Raw genomic sequence first — 12,500 nt, 5'->3', positions numbered from 1 at the left:
GCATTACGCGCGCGAGTGCGTCGCGCAGCGGGCCCCGAAGTGCAGAGAGTGCCGCATGTTCCGCCACTTATGTCCGTGTGGTGCGGGTGACAGAGAGGAGGACAGAGGGGAGGACAGAGGGGAGGACAGGGAGGACGCCATTGGAGGAGAGAGCAGTGACGTGGCCCAGAACGTGCCCGCAACTGCTCTCTCCGAAGTAGAGGAGTTTTTGGAGGAGGAGGCTGTGGAGGAGTCAGGGGAGCCAGAGGTGTCTGGCTCCTCTTGCTCCTCTGACTCCTCAGACGAGGAGGCGCCCGTCGCACTGGAGATGGTGCTCGGCTCAGCGCTGGCGTCTGGGAAGGTGGGAGCAGGACAAACTGCTCCTCCTGACCAGAGGGAGGGGACTCGTGAGGGTCCAACTCCTAAGCCCGTGGAGGAAGAGGCTGAACCCGGGAGGAGGATGGGTGCGGGACAGGCCCCGCATCTTACCTCCAAAGGGGGGGACATCACCACAGGGCTGGGTGATGATCCCAAGCTCCAGTCGGACGGTGGTAAGAGGGGACAGGTGGAGAAAAAGGAAAAGAAAGGGGCAAGACGCAGGAAGCAGGTGGCAGGAGACGGAGAGGGCGCTGCTGCTGAGAGCGGCTCTGCCTCCTCCGTTCCAACCACTTCAAAAGCGCCAGCAGAAAGCTCCATCAACCCACCATCCTCCACACGCAGCTCTGCCCCACGAGGTGAGCTCGAGACTGTTTTTAATGATGACTTCATGGATTTCTCCACCCGTGAAGTCAGAAAAAGAGTGTGGCAGTCGGATGCGACGGGCGCCAAAAAGAAGTCTAAATAAAAGATGGGTTACATCCTCCAAGGTCTCCTCTTAATGGCGTTCTCCTTGTCCTCTTGGAACGCAGGCGGCCTGCGGAGCCCAGTGCGGATGCAGAGCGCGTTACACTTTTCCAAGTGGGACGTGCTCTGCATCCAAGAAACGCACTGGGATGTCAGCCACGCGCAACAAGTGCGGAGCATGGGAGTAGGCTCTGTATTTTGGGCCCTGGGCACGGCGTGCTCGCGCGGTGTGGCCACGGTGGTGAGGCCTGGTGTCTTAGGCCAACCCACCCTGGTACACGCCGACCCAGAGGGCTCCTTCCTGGTCCTGGACTTCACGGACACAGTGAAGTTCAGACTAATTAACATCTACGCCCCGAACGATGATGGTCTGAGGAGGCAATTCTTCAAAAAAATATTTCGCTTTGCGAACGACAATACAATCATAATCGGTGACTTTAATACAACACTTTGCAAGACAGACATCGGCATTAACAACTCTTTTAAAAACAGCACTGCCAGGACAGCCCTGTTGGAAGAAGCCGCCAGCAGGAACCTGACGGAGGTGTGGCGGTTCGTCCACCCCTTCCTGAAGGATTTCTCCAGGCGGCAGGTCGTCCAGGGCGTCCTGAAGCAGTCCCGCATTGACCTCTGTTTTGCCTCCTCAGACCTGGCACAGAGAGTCAGTGGTGCTTCCTACAAGTGGTCAGGCTTGAGTGATCACTCCACTTTAGATATTTATTTTGGGTTAGTTTCATCACCGAGGAATGGAGGACTGTGGGTCCTAAACAGCTCCATCCTCGGTGATGAAACTTTTTGTAGGAAAATGGACTTTTTGTTTGATGTATTTGACATGGAGCTGGAGCTGATCGACAGCGTGGTCGATTGGTGGCCGACGGCAAAAACACGCATTAAAAAGCTCTGTGTCAATTACAGCAAACACAAGGCGTGGCTGTCGACCAGGAGGGAGACCGCTCTCCGCCAGCGCCTGCAGGTCCTGGACCAGGGCGCAGCTTCCACCACTGGCCCTGTGGATCCAGAGTACCTGGTGGTGCGCGCTGAGCTGGAGCAGCTGGAGGTAAGTAGGTGTCAGGGTGCAATTTTGAGGGCAAAAGCCAGACACACAGTCGAAGGAGAACGCTCGACAGCGTTCTTCTTCGGCTGTGAGAAGGTTACACAGGGAAAGATGCACATAGATAAGTTGATAGATAAGACAGGTAAGATTGTTTCCGAGGTAAGTGAGGTTTTAGAGACAGCGCAGGATTTCTATAGTAGGCTTTTTAGTTCAGACGGAGTGGCAGAGCAGGCTTTAGACCAGGCTGTAGGTGCTCTGGAGCGCACACTGAGCAGGGAGGCTAGGGAGCTGTGCGACGCGCCTCTGTCTCTCATGGAGATAGAGGCTGCAGTCAAGAGTTTAAATACAGGAAAAAGCCCCGGAGAGGACGGACTAACCTGTGAGTTTTTCAAGCGTTTCGCTTCCAGGTTAGCTCCGATCCTACTCCTATTATATCAGGATTTTGAGAGTGAGAGTAGAGTTGGCGATGGTTTTGCGATGAGTGTCGTCACTCTGCTTTTTAAGAAGGGCGACAGGAGCAGCCTCGCCAACTACAGGCCCATTAGCCTTTTGAACGTAGACTATAAAATTTTAGCAAAGGTATTAGCAGGTAGGTTAAAGCGTGTGATTGGATCCGTCATACACCCCTCGCAGGCCTACAGCGTCCCCGGGAGGGACATCTCAGACACAGTTTTGTCTCTGAGATATCTCCTTCGGCAGATGCACGCGACCGGTGGTATTCACGTTAGTGTAGACTTTAACAAGGCGTTCGACAGAGTTGAGCATTCGTTCCTCTGGACTGTATTAGGTAAGTTAGGTTTCGGCGAACGGTTTGTTAATTGGCTACAGCTCATCTATTCCTTTGCGGTCAGTAAGGTCAAAGTCAACGGGTTTCTAACTGACTCTTTCCCCTTAAAAAGATCAGTCAGGCAGGGCTGTCCCCTCTCGTCGCTCCTCTACAGCATCGCCGCTGAGCCTTTGGCGGCCATGTTGAGGGCGGACGCGGCGGTGAGGGGACTGACCACGCCTGCGGGTAGGGAAGTCAAAATTTTTCAGTACGCAGATGACACGAATCTGATCCTCCGAGACGTGGAGAGCCTGAACGCCTCTCTCCACGTGCTCAATGTTTACGGCCTCGCTTCAGGGGCCAAAATCAATTTCGATAAAACCACGGTTAAATTTTGCGGCAGCGTCACGCCTGTTCCTCTCCCTGTCCAGCTCCGGGAGGCCGGGGACTCCTACAAGGTCCTCGGCGTCCCCCTGGGCAGAGACGAGGAGGCGTGTCGTACTGCACTTTGGTCGCCTTTGTGCGAGAAAATTACAGCGCGCTTGAATTTTTGGAGACGTCGTAATCTGACATTAAAAGGTAAAGTCTTAGTTGTAAATTCTTTGTGCATGTCCATGTTGAACCATGCACTCTCCGTGTACGGCCTGCCGGGGGTCTATGCTAACAAATTAAGGTTAGTGATAAACCACTTTTTGTGGAATCGTGAGAGGGGCTTTATTGCACATAAGGTTATGATAGGTGAGTACGATCAGGGAGGTTTAAAGTTAGCAGATTTAGAGTTAAGGAAGAAGGCCTTCAGGCTGAAAACAATTCGGAAATTTCTAGACGTTGAGGTAGATGCTCCATGGAAGGATTATATAGGTGAGTTTGTTAATAGTCTAGGTAAGTTTGGTGTTTATAATTTGTGTTTGTTGCCCCCTGTTTCGGTCCTGGAAGGCCTCCCCCCCTTCGAGAGGGAACTCTTGGAGGCGTGGAGGACTTTCAGGCCCCTGACTGTGGCGGTTCCAGACAGCGGTGAGGGTCTCGCGCACATGCCCCTCCGTCATAACCCTGACTTGCTCTCCGCTCCCCCCGGGAAGCGCGAGTGCATGATCAGTGGGGCGATGGAGGAGGCTGGGCTGGAATATGTAGGTAAGGTATTTGACGTGAAAGGTAATTTTAGTGTAGATTACATAGGGAAGTGTTTTAGGTTAGCAGGTAAAGTGTTTAGGAAAAAGTATATTAGTGGTATGGTAAGTATTTTTAACAGGAATCTGGTCAGGCATTGGGGAAGCACTTTGGGCCAAATGGGGAGCACGACAGGTAAGTTGAATTTTAATGTATTTGTTAGCACGGGGAGGTTTAGGATTTTCACAGACCTACCCACCCGCATCCTGTATCAGTTGTTGTTGCCAGGAGTGCTCGGGCGTCCCGCCTCGGAACACAAATGGTCATTAACATTCCCCGCACGCACCATCGCAACCATCTGGGCCAACATCTTTAATTGGTACACCCCACATAACGTAGGTCATTTTGACTTCAGATTTAGACACAGGATCGTCTTTACATCCGCAGCACTGCACGCATTTCTTCCCGACAGCTACGCTGCGGACTGCCCCGTGTGCCACGGACCCCCCGAGACCCTGGAGCACATGCTGTACACCTGCCCGGCCGTCCGCCCGTTCTGGTCCCGACTGCAGGACCTCCTCGCTCGGAGGCTGTCCTGGAGGCTCCCACCGCCGGCGGCCCTAGGAGGGGACGACCAGGAGCCCTGGCTCCTCCTCTTTGGTCCCGGACAGAGTCGCTCTGGAGCCAACACCCATCTCGCCCGACTAACCCTCTCCATAGCCCGGTACACATTATATCTCAACAGGAACATCCATCTCCGTGACAATAAAACAGCAGCACCCTGGCCCATCTTCAAAGGACTCTTGGCCGCACACCTCCGACACCTCCACATGGCAGCAGAGCACCGGTTCATCACCCACCTCGTCCCCCACAACACCCTGATCCACCTCACACCCTCTGGAAACCTGGACATCCTCTTCTGACCCCGGCATCACCCCCCCCAACCACGGCATCACCCCCCATCACTGAAGAATGTTTGGAGAATGATTGTGTGTTTGATTTTCTGTAATTTTTTGTCTCGTCTCCCCCTGCCCTTGTGTATCCTATTCCCTTGCCCTTGTGTGTCATGTATGTCTGTACATTCATGTAAATATATGTAAATACTTGTTTTAAGATGTTTTTGATAATAAAAGATAAAAAAAAAAAAAAAAAAAAAAAAAAAAGACCAGCCCGATCTCGTCTGATCTCGGAAGCCAAGCAGGGTTGGGCCTGGTTAGTACTTGGATGGGAGACCGCCTGGGAATACCAGGTGCTGTGAGCATTTTCACACTTTTTCACCTGTCAAAAAAAAAAAAAAAAAAAGAAGTTTTTCATTGAGATATCCCAAATTTGACCGAGCAAGTGGCGTGAAGGTACTCTTCACGAAAAGACAGTGTTTGATATAAAAAAGGCCGTTTTGACCTGGAACATTTCGCTCACGGCCATACCACCCTGGACCAGCCCGATCTCGTCTGATCTCGGAAGCCAAGCAGGGTTGGGCCTGGTTAGTACTTGGATGGGAGACCGCCTGGGAATACCAGGTGCTGTGAGCATTTTCACACTTTTTCACCTGTCAAAAAAAAAAAAAAAAAAAGAAGTTTTTCATTGAGATATCCCAAATTTGACCGAGCAAGTGGCGTGAAGGTACTCTTCACGAAAAGACAGTGTTTGATATAAAAAAGGCCGTTTTGACCTGGAACATTTCGCTCACGGCCATACCACCCTGGACCAGCCCGATCTCGTCTGATCTCGGAAGCCAAGCAGGGTTGGGCCTGGTTAGTACTTGGATGGGAGACCGCCTGGGAATACCAGGTGCTGTGAGCATTTTCACACTTTTTCACCTGTCAAAAAAAAAAAAAAAAAAAGAAGTTTTTCATTGAGATATCCCAAATTTGACCGAGCAAGTGGCGTGAAGGTACTCTTCACGAAAAGACAGTGTTTGATATAAAAAAGGCCGTTTTGACCTGGAACATTTCGCTCACGGCCATACCACCCTGGACCAGCCCGATCTCGTCTGATCTCGGAAGCCAAGCAGGGTTGGGCCTGGTTAGTACTTGGATGGGAGACCGCCTGGGAATACCAGGTGCTGTGAGCATTTTCACACTTTTTCACCTGTCAAAAAAAAAAAAAAAAAAAGAAGTTTTTCATTGAGATATCCCAAATTTGACCGAGCAAGTGGCGTGAAGGTACTCTTCACGAAAAGACAGTGTTTGATATAAAAAAGGCCGTTTTGACCTGGAACATTTCGCTCACGGCCATACCACCCTGGACCAGCCCGATCTCGTCTGATCTCGGAAGCCAAGCAGGGTTGGGCCTGGTTAGTACTTGGATGGGCGACCGCCTGGGAATACCAGGTGCTGTGAGCATTTTCACACTTTTTCACCTGTCAAAAAAAAAAAAAAAAAAAAAAAAAGAAGTTTTTCATTGAGATATCCCAATTTTGACCGAGCAAGTGGCGTGAAGGTACTCTTCACGAAAAGACAGTGTTTGATATAAAAAAGGCCGTTTTGACCTGGAACATTTCGCTCACGGCCATACCACCCTGGACCAGCCCGATCTCGTCTGATCTCGGAAGCCAAGCAGGGTTGGGCCTGGTTAGTACTTGGATGGGAGACCGCCTGGGAATACCAGGCGCTGTGAGCATTTTCACACTTTTTCACCTGTCAAAAAAAAAAAAAAAAAAAAAAAAAAGTTTTTCATTGAGATATCCCAATTTTGACCGAGCAAGTGGCGTGAAGGTACTCTTCACGAAAAGACAGTGTTTGATGCAAAAAAAGCCGTTTATACGAGTTTTGACCTGGAACATTTCGCTCACGGCCATACCACCCTGGACCAGCACGATCTCGTCTGATCTCGGAAGCCAAGCAGGGTTAGGCCTGGTTAGTACTTGGATGGGCGACCGCCGGGGAATACCAGGTGCTGTGAGCATTTTCACACTTTTTCACCTGTCAAAAAAAAAAAAAAAAAAAGAAGTTTTTCATTGAGATATCCCAATTTTGACCGAGCAAGTGGCGTGAAGGTACTCTTCACGAAAAGACAGTGTTTGATATAAAAAAGGCCGTTTTGACCTGGAACATTTCGCTCACGGCCATACCACCCTGGACCCGCCCCTTTGCAATCAGTGCAGGTGCGTGCAATTTGTGGTGTGCTGCATGGTCTGGAGCTGGAGGTTTGGGAGTTTTTTTTGAGTTTTTAATCGTTATTTTGGTCATTTTCATTTACTTTTTTCAGTTCTTTTGTTTGTTCCCCTCCCAGTAAACTTACTGGGAGGTGGATTTTTTGTTTTTTGTGAGCATGGCTCAAAGGACGGACAACACGGCATCGGACACTGGAATGGACACGACAAAGGCAAGACAAAGTTTGAAAGAATCTGTAAATAATAGAAAGAACGAAGAAAGAAGAATGAAATTTATGAAAGAACTCACTGTGGTGTTGGAGTTGACGGAGGGAGCACAAATCACGCCACTTGCATTCTTAAAAGCGACACAGGAGGTGTGCGGCTCCATAGTAGCATGCAGACTCATCTCGAAGGACAAATATGAAGTAACCGTCAGTACCACCAAAGCGAAGGAGCGGCTCCTGGACGGGTACTGCATTGGAGGAGTCAGGGTTCACGCCCGTGACATCTCGGTGGATGAGCTGGTCGTGTCCTTCATGGGGCTGCCGGCTTATATCGAGGACGAGGAGATCCTGGCCAAGCTCTACGCCTGGGGGGTCTCTGCGGTCTCCGAGGTGAGGAGGAGAATGTGGCCGGGGACGAACGTGGCGGACGGCACCAGGTTTGTACGGGTAAGGTTCACGGACACGGTGCAGTCCTTACCGTATTCTGTCAGGTTTGACACCGCGGGGGGCCCCGAGTACTTCAGGGTAATACACGACAGGCAGGTGCGGGTGTGTAGGGGGTGTCTCCAGCCTGGCCATATTCTGAGGGAGTGCCCTGACTTTCTGTGCCGCAACTGCGGGAGCCAGGGGCATTACGCGCGCGAGTGCGTCGCGCAGCGGGCCCCGAAGTGCAGAGAGTGCCGCATGTTCCGCCACTTATGTCCGTGTGGTGCGGGTGACAGAGAGGAGGACAGAGGGGAGGACAGAGGGGAGGACAGGGAGGACGCCATTGGAGGAGAGAGCAGTGACGTGGCCCAGAACGTGCCCGCAACTGCTCTCTCCGAAGTAGAGGAGTTTTTGGAGGAGGAGGCTGTGGAGGAGTCAGGGGAGCCAGAGGTGTCTGGCTCCTCTTGCTCCTCTGACTCCTCAGACGAGGAGGCGTCCGTCGCACTGGAGATGGTGCTCGGCTCAGCGCTGGCGTCTGGGAAGGTGGGAGCAGGACAAACTGCTCCTCCTGACCAGAGGGAGGGGACTCGTGAGGGTCCAACTCCTAAGCCCGTGGAGGAAGAGGCTGAACCCGGGAGGAGGATGGGTGCGGGACAGGCCCCGCATCTTACCTCCAAAGGGGGGGACATCACCACAGGGCTGGGTGATGATCCCAAGCTCCAGTCGGACGGTGGTAAGAGGGGACAGGTGGAGAAGAAGGATAAGAAAGGGGCAAGACGCAGGAAGCAGGTGGCAGGAGACGGAGAGGGCGCTGCTGCTGAGAGCGGCTCTGCCTCCTCCGTTCCAACCACCTCAAAAGCGCCAGCAGAAAGCTCCATCAACCCACCATCCTCCACACGCAGCTCTGCCCCACGAGGTGAGCTCGAGACTGTTTTTAATGATGACTTCATGGATTTCTCCACCCGTGAAGTCAGAAAAAGAGTGTGGCAGTCGGATGCGACGGGCGCCAAAAAGAAGTCTAAATAAAAGATGGGTTACATCCTCCAAGGTCTCCTCTTAATGGCGTTCTCCTTGTCCTCTTGGAACGCAGGCGGCCTGCGGAGCCCAGTGCGGATGCAGAGCGCGTTACACTTTTCCAAGTGGGACGTGCTCTGCATCCAAGAAACGCACTGGGATGTCAGCCACGCGCAACAAGTGCGGAGCATGGGAGTGGGCTCTGTATTTTGGGCCCTGGGCACGGCGTGCTCGCGCGGTGTGGCCACGGTGGTGAGGCCTGGTGTCTTAGGCCAACCCACCCTGGTACACGCCGACCCAGAGGGCTCCTTCCTGGTCCTGGACTTCACGGACACAGTGAAGTTCAGACTAATTAACATCTACGCCCCGAACAATGATGGTCTGAGGAGGCAATTCTTCAAAAAAATATTTCGCTTTGCGAACGACACTACAATCATAATCGGTGACTTTAATACAACACTTTGCAAGACAGACATCGGCATTAACAACTCTTTTAAAAACAGCACTGCCAGGACAGCCCTGTTGGAAGAAGCCGCCAGCAGGAACCTGACGGAGGTGTGGCGGTTCGTCCACCCCTTCCTGAAGGATTTCTCCAGGCGGCAGGTCGTCCAGGGCGTCCTGAAGCAGTCCCGCATTGACCTCTGTTTTGCCTCCTCAGACCTGGCACAGAGAGTCAGTGGTGCTTCCTACAAGTGGTCAGGCTTGAGTGATCACTCCACTTTAGATATTTATTTTGGGTTAGTTTCATCACCGAGGAATGGAGGACTGTGGGTCCTAAACAGCTCCATCCTCGGTGATGAAACTTTTTGTAGGAAAATGGACTTTTTGTTTGATGTATTTGACATGGAGCTGGAGCTGATCGACAGCGTGGTCGATTGGTGGCCGACGGCAAAAACACGCATTAAAAAGCTCTGTGTCAATTACAGCAAACACAAGGCGTGGCTGTCGACCAGGAGGGAGACCGCTCTCCGCCAGCGCCTGCAGGTCCTGGACCAGGGCGCAGCTTCCACCACTGGCCCTGTGGATCCAGAGTACCTGGTGGTGCGCGCTGAGCTGGAGCAGCTGGAGGTAAGTAGGTGTCAGGGTGCAATTTTGAGGGCAAAAGCCAGACACACAGTCGAAGGAGAACGCTCGACAGCGTTCTTCTTCGGCTGTGAGAAGGTTACACAGGGAAAGATGCACATAGATAAGTTGATAGATAAGACAGGTAAGATTGTTTCCGAGGTAAGTGAGGTTTTAGAGACAGCGCAGGATTTCTATAGTAGGCTTTTTAGTTCAGACGGAGTGGCAGAGCAGGCTTTAGACCAGGCTGTAGGTGCTCTGGAGCGCACACTGAGCAGGGAGGATAGGGAGCTGTGCGACGCGCCTCTGTCTCTCATGGAGATAGAGGCTGCAGTCAAGAGTTTAAATACAGGGAAAAGCCCCGGAGAGGACGGACTAACCTGTGAGTTTTTCAAGCGTTTCGCTTCCAGGTTAGCTCCGATCCTACTCCTATTATATCAGGATTTTGAGAGTGAGAGTAGAGTTGGCGATGGTTTTGCGATGAGTGTCGTCACTCTGCTTTTTAAGAAGGGCGACAGGAGCAGCCTCGCCAACTACAGGCCCATTAGCCTTTTGAACGTAGACTATAAAATTTTAGCAAAGGTATTAGCAGGTAGGTTAAAGCGTGTGATTGGATCCGTCATACACCCCTCGCAGGCCTACAGCGTCCCCGGGAGGGACATCTCAGACACAGTTTTGTCTCTGAGATATCTCCTTCGGCAGATGCACGCGACCGGTGGTATTCACGTTAGTGTAGACTTTAACAAGGCGTTCGACAGAGTTGAGCATTCGTTCCTCTGGACTGTATTAGGTAAGTTAGGTTTCGGCGAACGGTTTGTTAATTGGCTACAGCTCATCTATTCCTTTGCGGTCAGTAAGGTCAAAGTCAACGGGTTTCTAACTGACTCTTTCCCCTTAAAAAGATCAGTCAGGCAGGGCTGTCCCCTCTCGTCGCTCCTCTACAGCATCGCCGCTGAGCCTTTGGCGGCCATGTTGAGGGCGGACGCGGCGGTGAGGGGACTGACCACGCCTGCGGGTAGGGAAGTCAAAATTTTTCAGTACGCAGATGACACGAATCTGATCCTCCGAGACGTGGAGAGCCTGAACGCCTCTCTCCACGTGCTCAATGTTTACGGCCTCGCTTCAGGGGCCAAAATCAATTTCGATAAAACCACGGTTAAATTTTGCGGCAGCGTCACGCCTGTTCCTCTCCCTGTCCAGCTCCGGGAGGCGGGGGACTCCTACAAGGTCCTCGGCGTCCCCCTGGGCAGAGACGAGGAGGCGTGTCGTACTGCACTTTGGTCGCCTTTGTGCGAGAAAATTACAGCGCGCTTGAATTTTTGGAGACGTCGTAATCTGACATTAAAAGGTAAAGTCTTAGTTGTAAATTCTTTGTGCATGTCCATGTTGAACCATGCACTCTCCGTGTACGGCCTGCCGGGGGTCTATGCTAACAAATTAAGGTTAGTGATAAACCACTTTTTGTGGAATCGTGAGAGGGGCTTTATTGCACATAAGGTTATGATAGGTGAGTACGATCAGGGAGGTTTAAAGTTAGCAGATTTAGAGTTAAGGAAGAAGGCCTTCAGGCTGAAAACAATTCGGAAATTTCTAGACGTTGAGGTAGATGCTCCATGGAAGGATTATATAGGTGAGTTTGTTAATAGTCTAGGTAAGTTTGGTGTTTATAATTTGTGTTTGTTGCCCCCTGTTTCGGTCCTGGAGGGCCTCCCCCCCTTCGAGAGGGAACTCTTGGAGGCGTGGAGGACTTTCAGGCCCCTGACTGTGGCGGTTCCAGACAGCGGTGAGGGTCTCGCGCACATGCCCCTCCGTCATAACCCTGACTTGCTCTCCGCTCCCCCCGGGAAGCGCGAGTGCATGATCAGTGGGGCGATGGAGGAGGCTGGGCTGGAATATGTAGGTAAGGTATTTGACGTGAAAGGTAATTTTAGTGTAGATTACATAGGGAAGTGTTTTAGGTTAGCAGGTAAAGTGTTTAGGAGAAAGTATATTAGTGGTATGGTAAGTATTTTTAACAGGAATCTGGTCAGGCATTGGGGAAGCACTTTGGGCCAAATGGGGAGCACGACAGGTAAGTTGAATTTTAATGTATTTGTTAGCACGGGGAGGTTTAGGATTTTCACAGACCTACCCACCCGCATCCTGTATCAGTTGTTGTTGCCGGGAGTGCTCGGGCGTCCCGCCTCGGAACACAAATGGTCATTAACATTCCCCGCACGCACCATCGCAACCATCTGGGCCAACATCTTTAATTGGTACACCCCACATAACGTAGGTCATTTTGACTTCAGATTTAGACACAGGATCGTCTTTACATCCGCAGCACTGCACGCATTTCTTCCCGACAGCTACGCTGCGGACTGCCCCGTGTGCCACGGACCCCCCGAGACCCTGGAGCACATGCTGTACACCTGCCCGGCCGTCCGCCCGTTCTGGTCCCGACTGCAGGACCTCCTCGCTCGGAGGCTGTCCTGGAGGCTCCCACCGCCGGCGGCCCTAGGAGGGGACGACCAGGAGCCCTGGCTCCTCCTCTTTGGTCCCGGACAGAGTCGCTCTGGAGCCAACACCCATCTCGCCCGACTAACCCTCTCCATAGCCCGGTACACATTATATCTCAACAGGAACATCCATCTCCGTGACAATAAAACAGCAGCACCCTGGCCCATCTTCAAAGGACTCTTGGCCGCACACCTCCGACACCTCCACATGGCAGCAGAGCACCGGTTCATCACCCACCTCGTCCCCCACAACACCCTGATCCACCTCACACCCTCTGGAAACCTGGACATCCTCTTCTGACCCCGGCATCACCCCCCATCACTGAAGAATGTTTCGAGAATGATTGTGTGTTTGATTTTCTGTAATTTTTTGTCTCGTCTCCCCTTGCCCTTGTGTATCCCATTCCCTTGCCCTTGTGTGTCATGTATG

General features: G+C 52.0%; 5 non-coding genes and 1 pseudogene across 5 annotated transcripts; all 6 read left to right on the top strand.

The window, feature by feature from the left end:
• Positions 1-5,162: 5,162 nt before the first annotated feature.
• Positions 5,163-5,281, top strand: LOC140352766 (5S ribosomal RNA). The gene has a single exon (XR_011925673.1). It is a non-coding gene; the product is annotated as a 5S ribosomal RNA (ribosomal RNA).
• A 152-nt stretch (positions 5,282-5,433) lies between these two features.
• On the top strand, positions 5,434-5,552 carry LOC140352764 (5S ribosomal RNA). The gene has a single exon (XR_011925671.1). It is a non-coding gene; the product is annotated as a 5S ribosomal RNA (ribosomal RNA).
• Positions 5,553-5,704: 152 nt separating this feature from the next.
• LOC140352763 (5S ribosomal RNA) lies at positions 5,705-5,823 on the top strand. Its single transcript, XR_011925670.1, has one exon. It is a non-coding gene; the product is annotated as a 5S ribosomal RNA (ribosomal RNA).
• A 152-nt stretch (positions 5,824-5,975) lies between these two features.
• On the top strand, positions 5,976-6,094 carry LOC140352823 (5S ribosomal RNA). Its single transcript, XR_011925728.1, has one exon. It is a non-coding gene; the product is annotated as a 5S ribosomal RNA (ribosomal RNA).
• A 158-nt stretch (positions 6,095-6,252) lies between these two features.
• Positions 6,253-6,371, top strand: LOC140352862 (5S ribosomal RNA). The gene has a single exon (XR_011925765.1). It is a non-coding gene; the product is annotated as a 5S ribosomal RNA (ribosomal RNA).
• Positions 6,372-6,537: 166 nt separating this feature from the next.
• LOC140352521 (5S ribosomal RNA) lies at positions 6,538-6,656 on the top strand (annotated as a pseudogene).
• The last annotated feature ends 5,844 nt before the right edge of the window (positions 6,657-12,500 follow it).

This window comes from Eucyclogobius newberryi, unplaced genomic scaffold, assembly GCF_026437365.1.
Source record: "Eucyclogobius newberryi isolate DKJ021-1_F unplaced genomic scaffold, fEucNew1.0.hap1 SCAF_86, whole genome shotgun sequence".
Taxonomy (NCBI): Eukaryota; Metazoa; Chordata; class Actinopteri; order Gobiiformes; family Gobiidae; genus Eucyclogobius; species Eucyclogobius newberryi.
The sequence above is the reverse complement of the archived record's forward strand: the minus strand, read 5'-3'. Positions and strand labels throughout refer to the sequence as shown.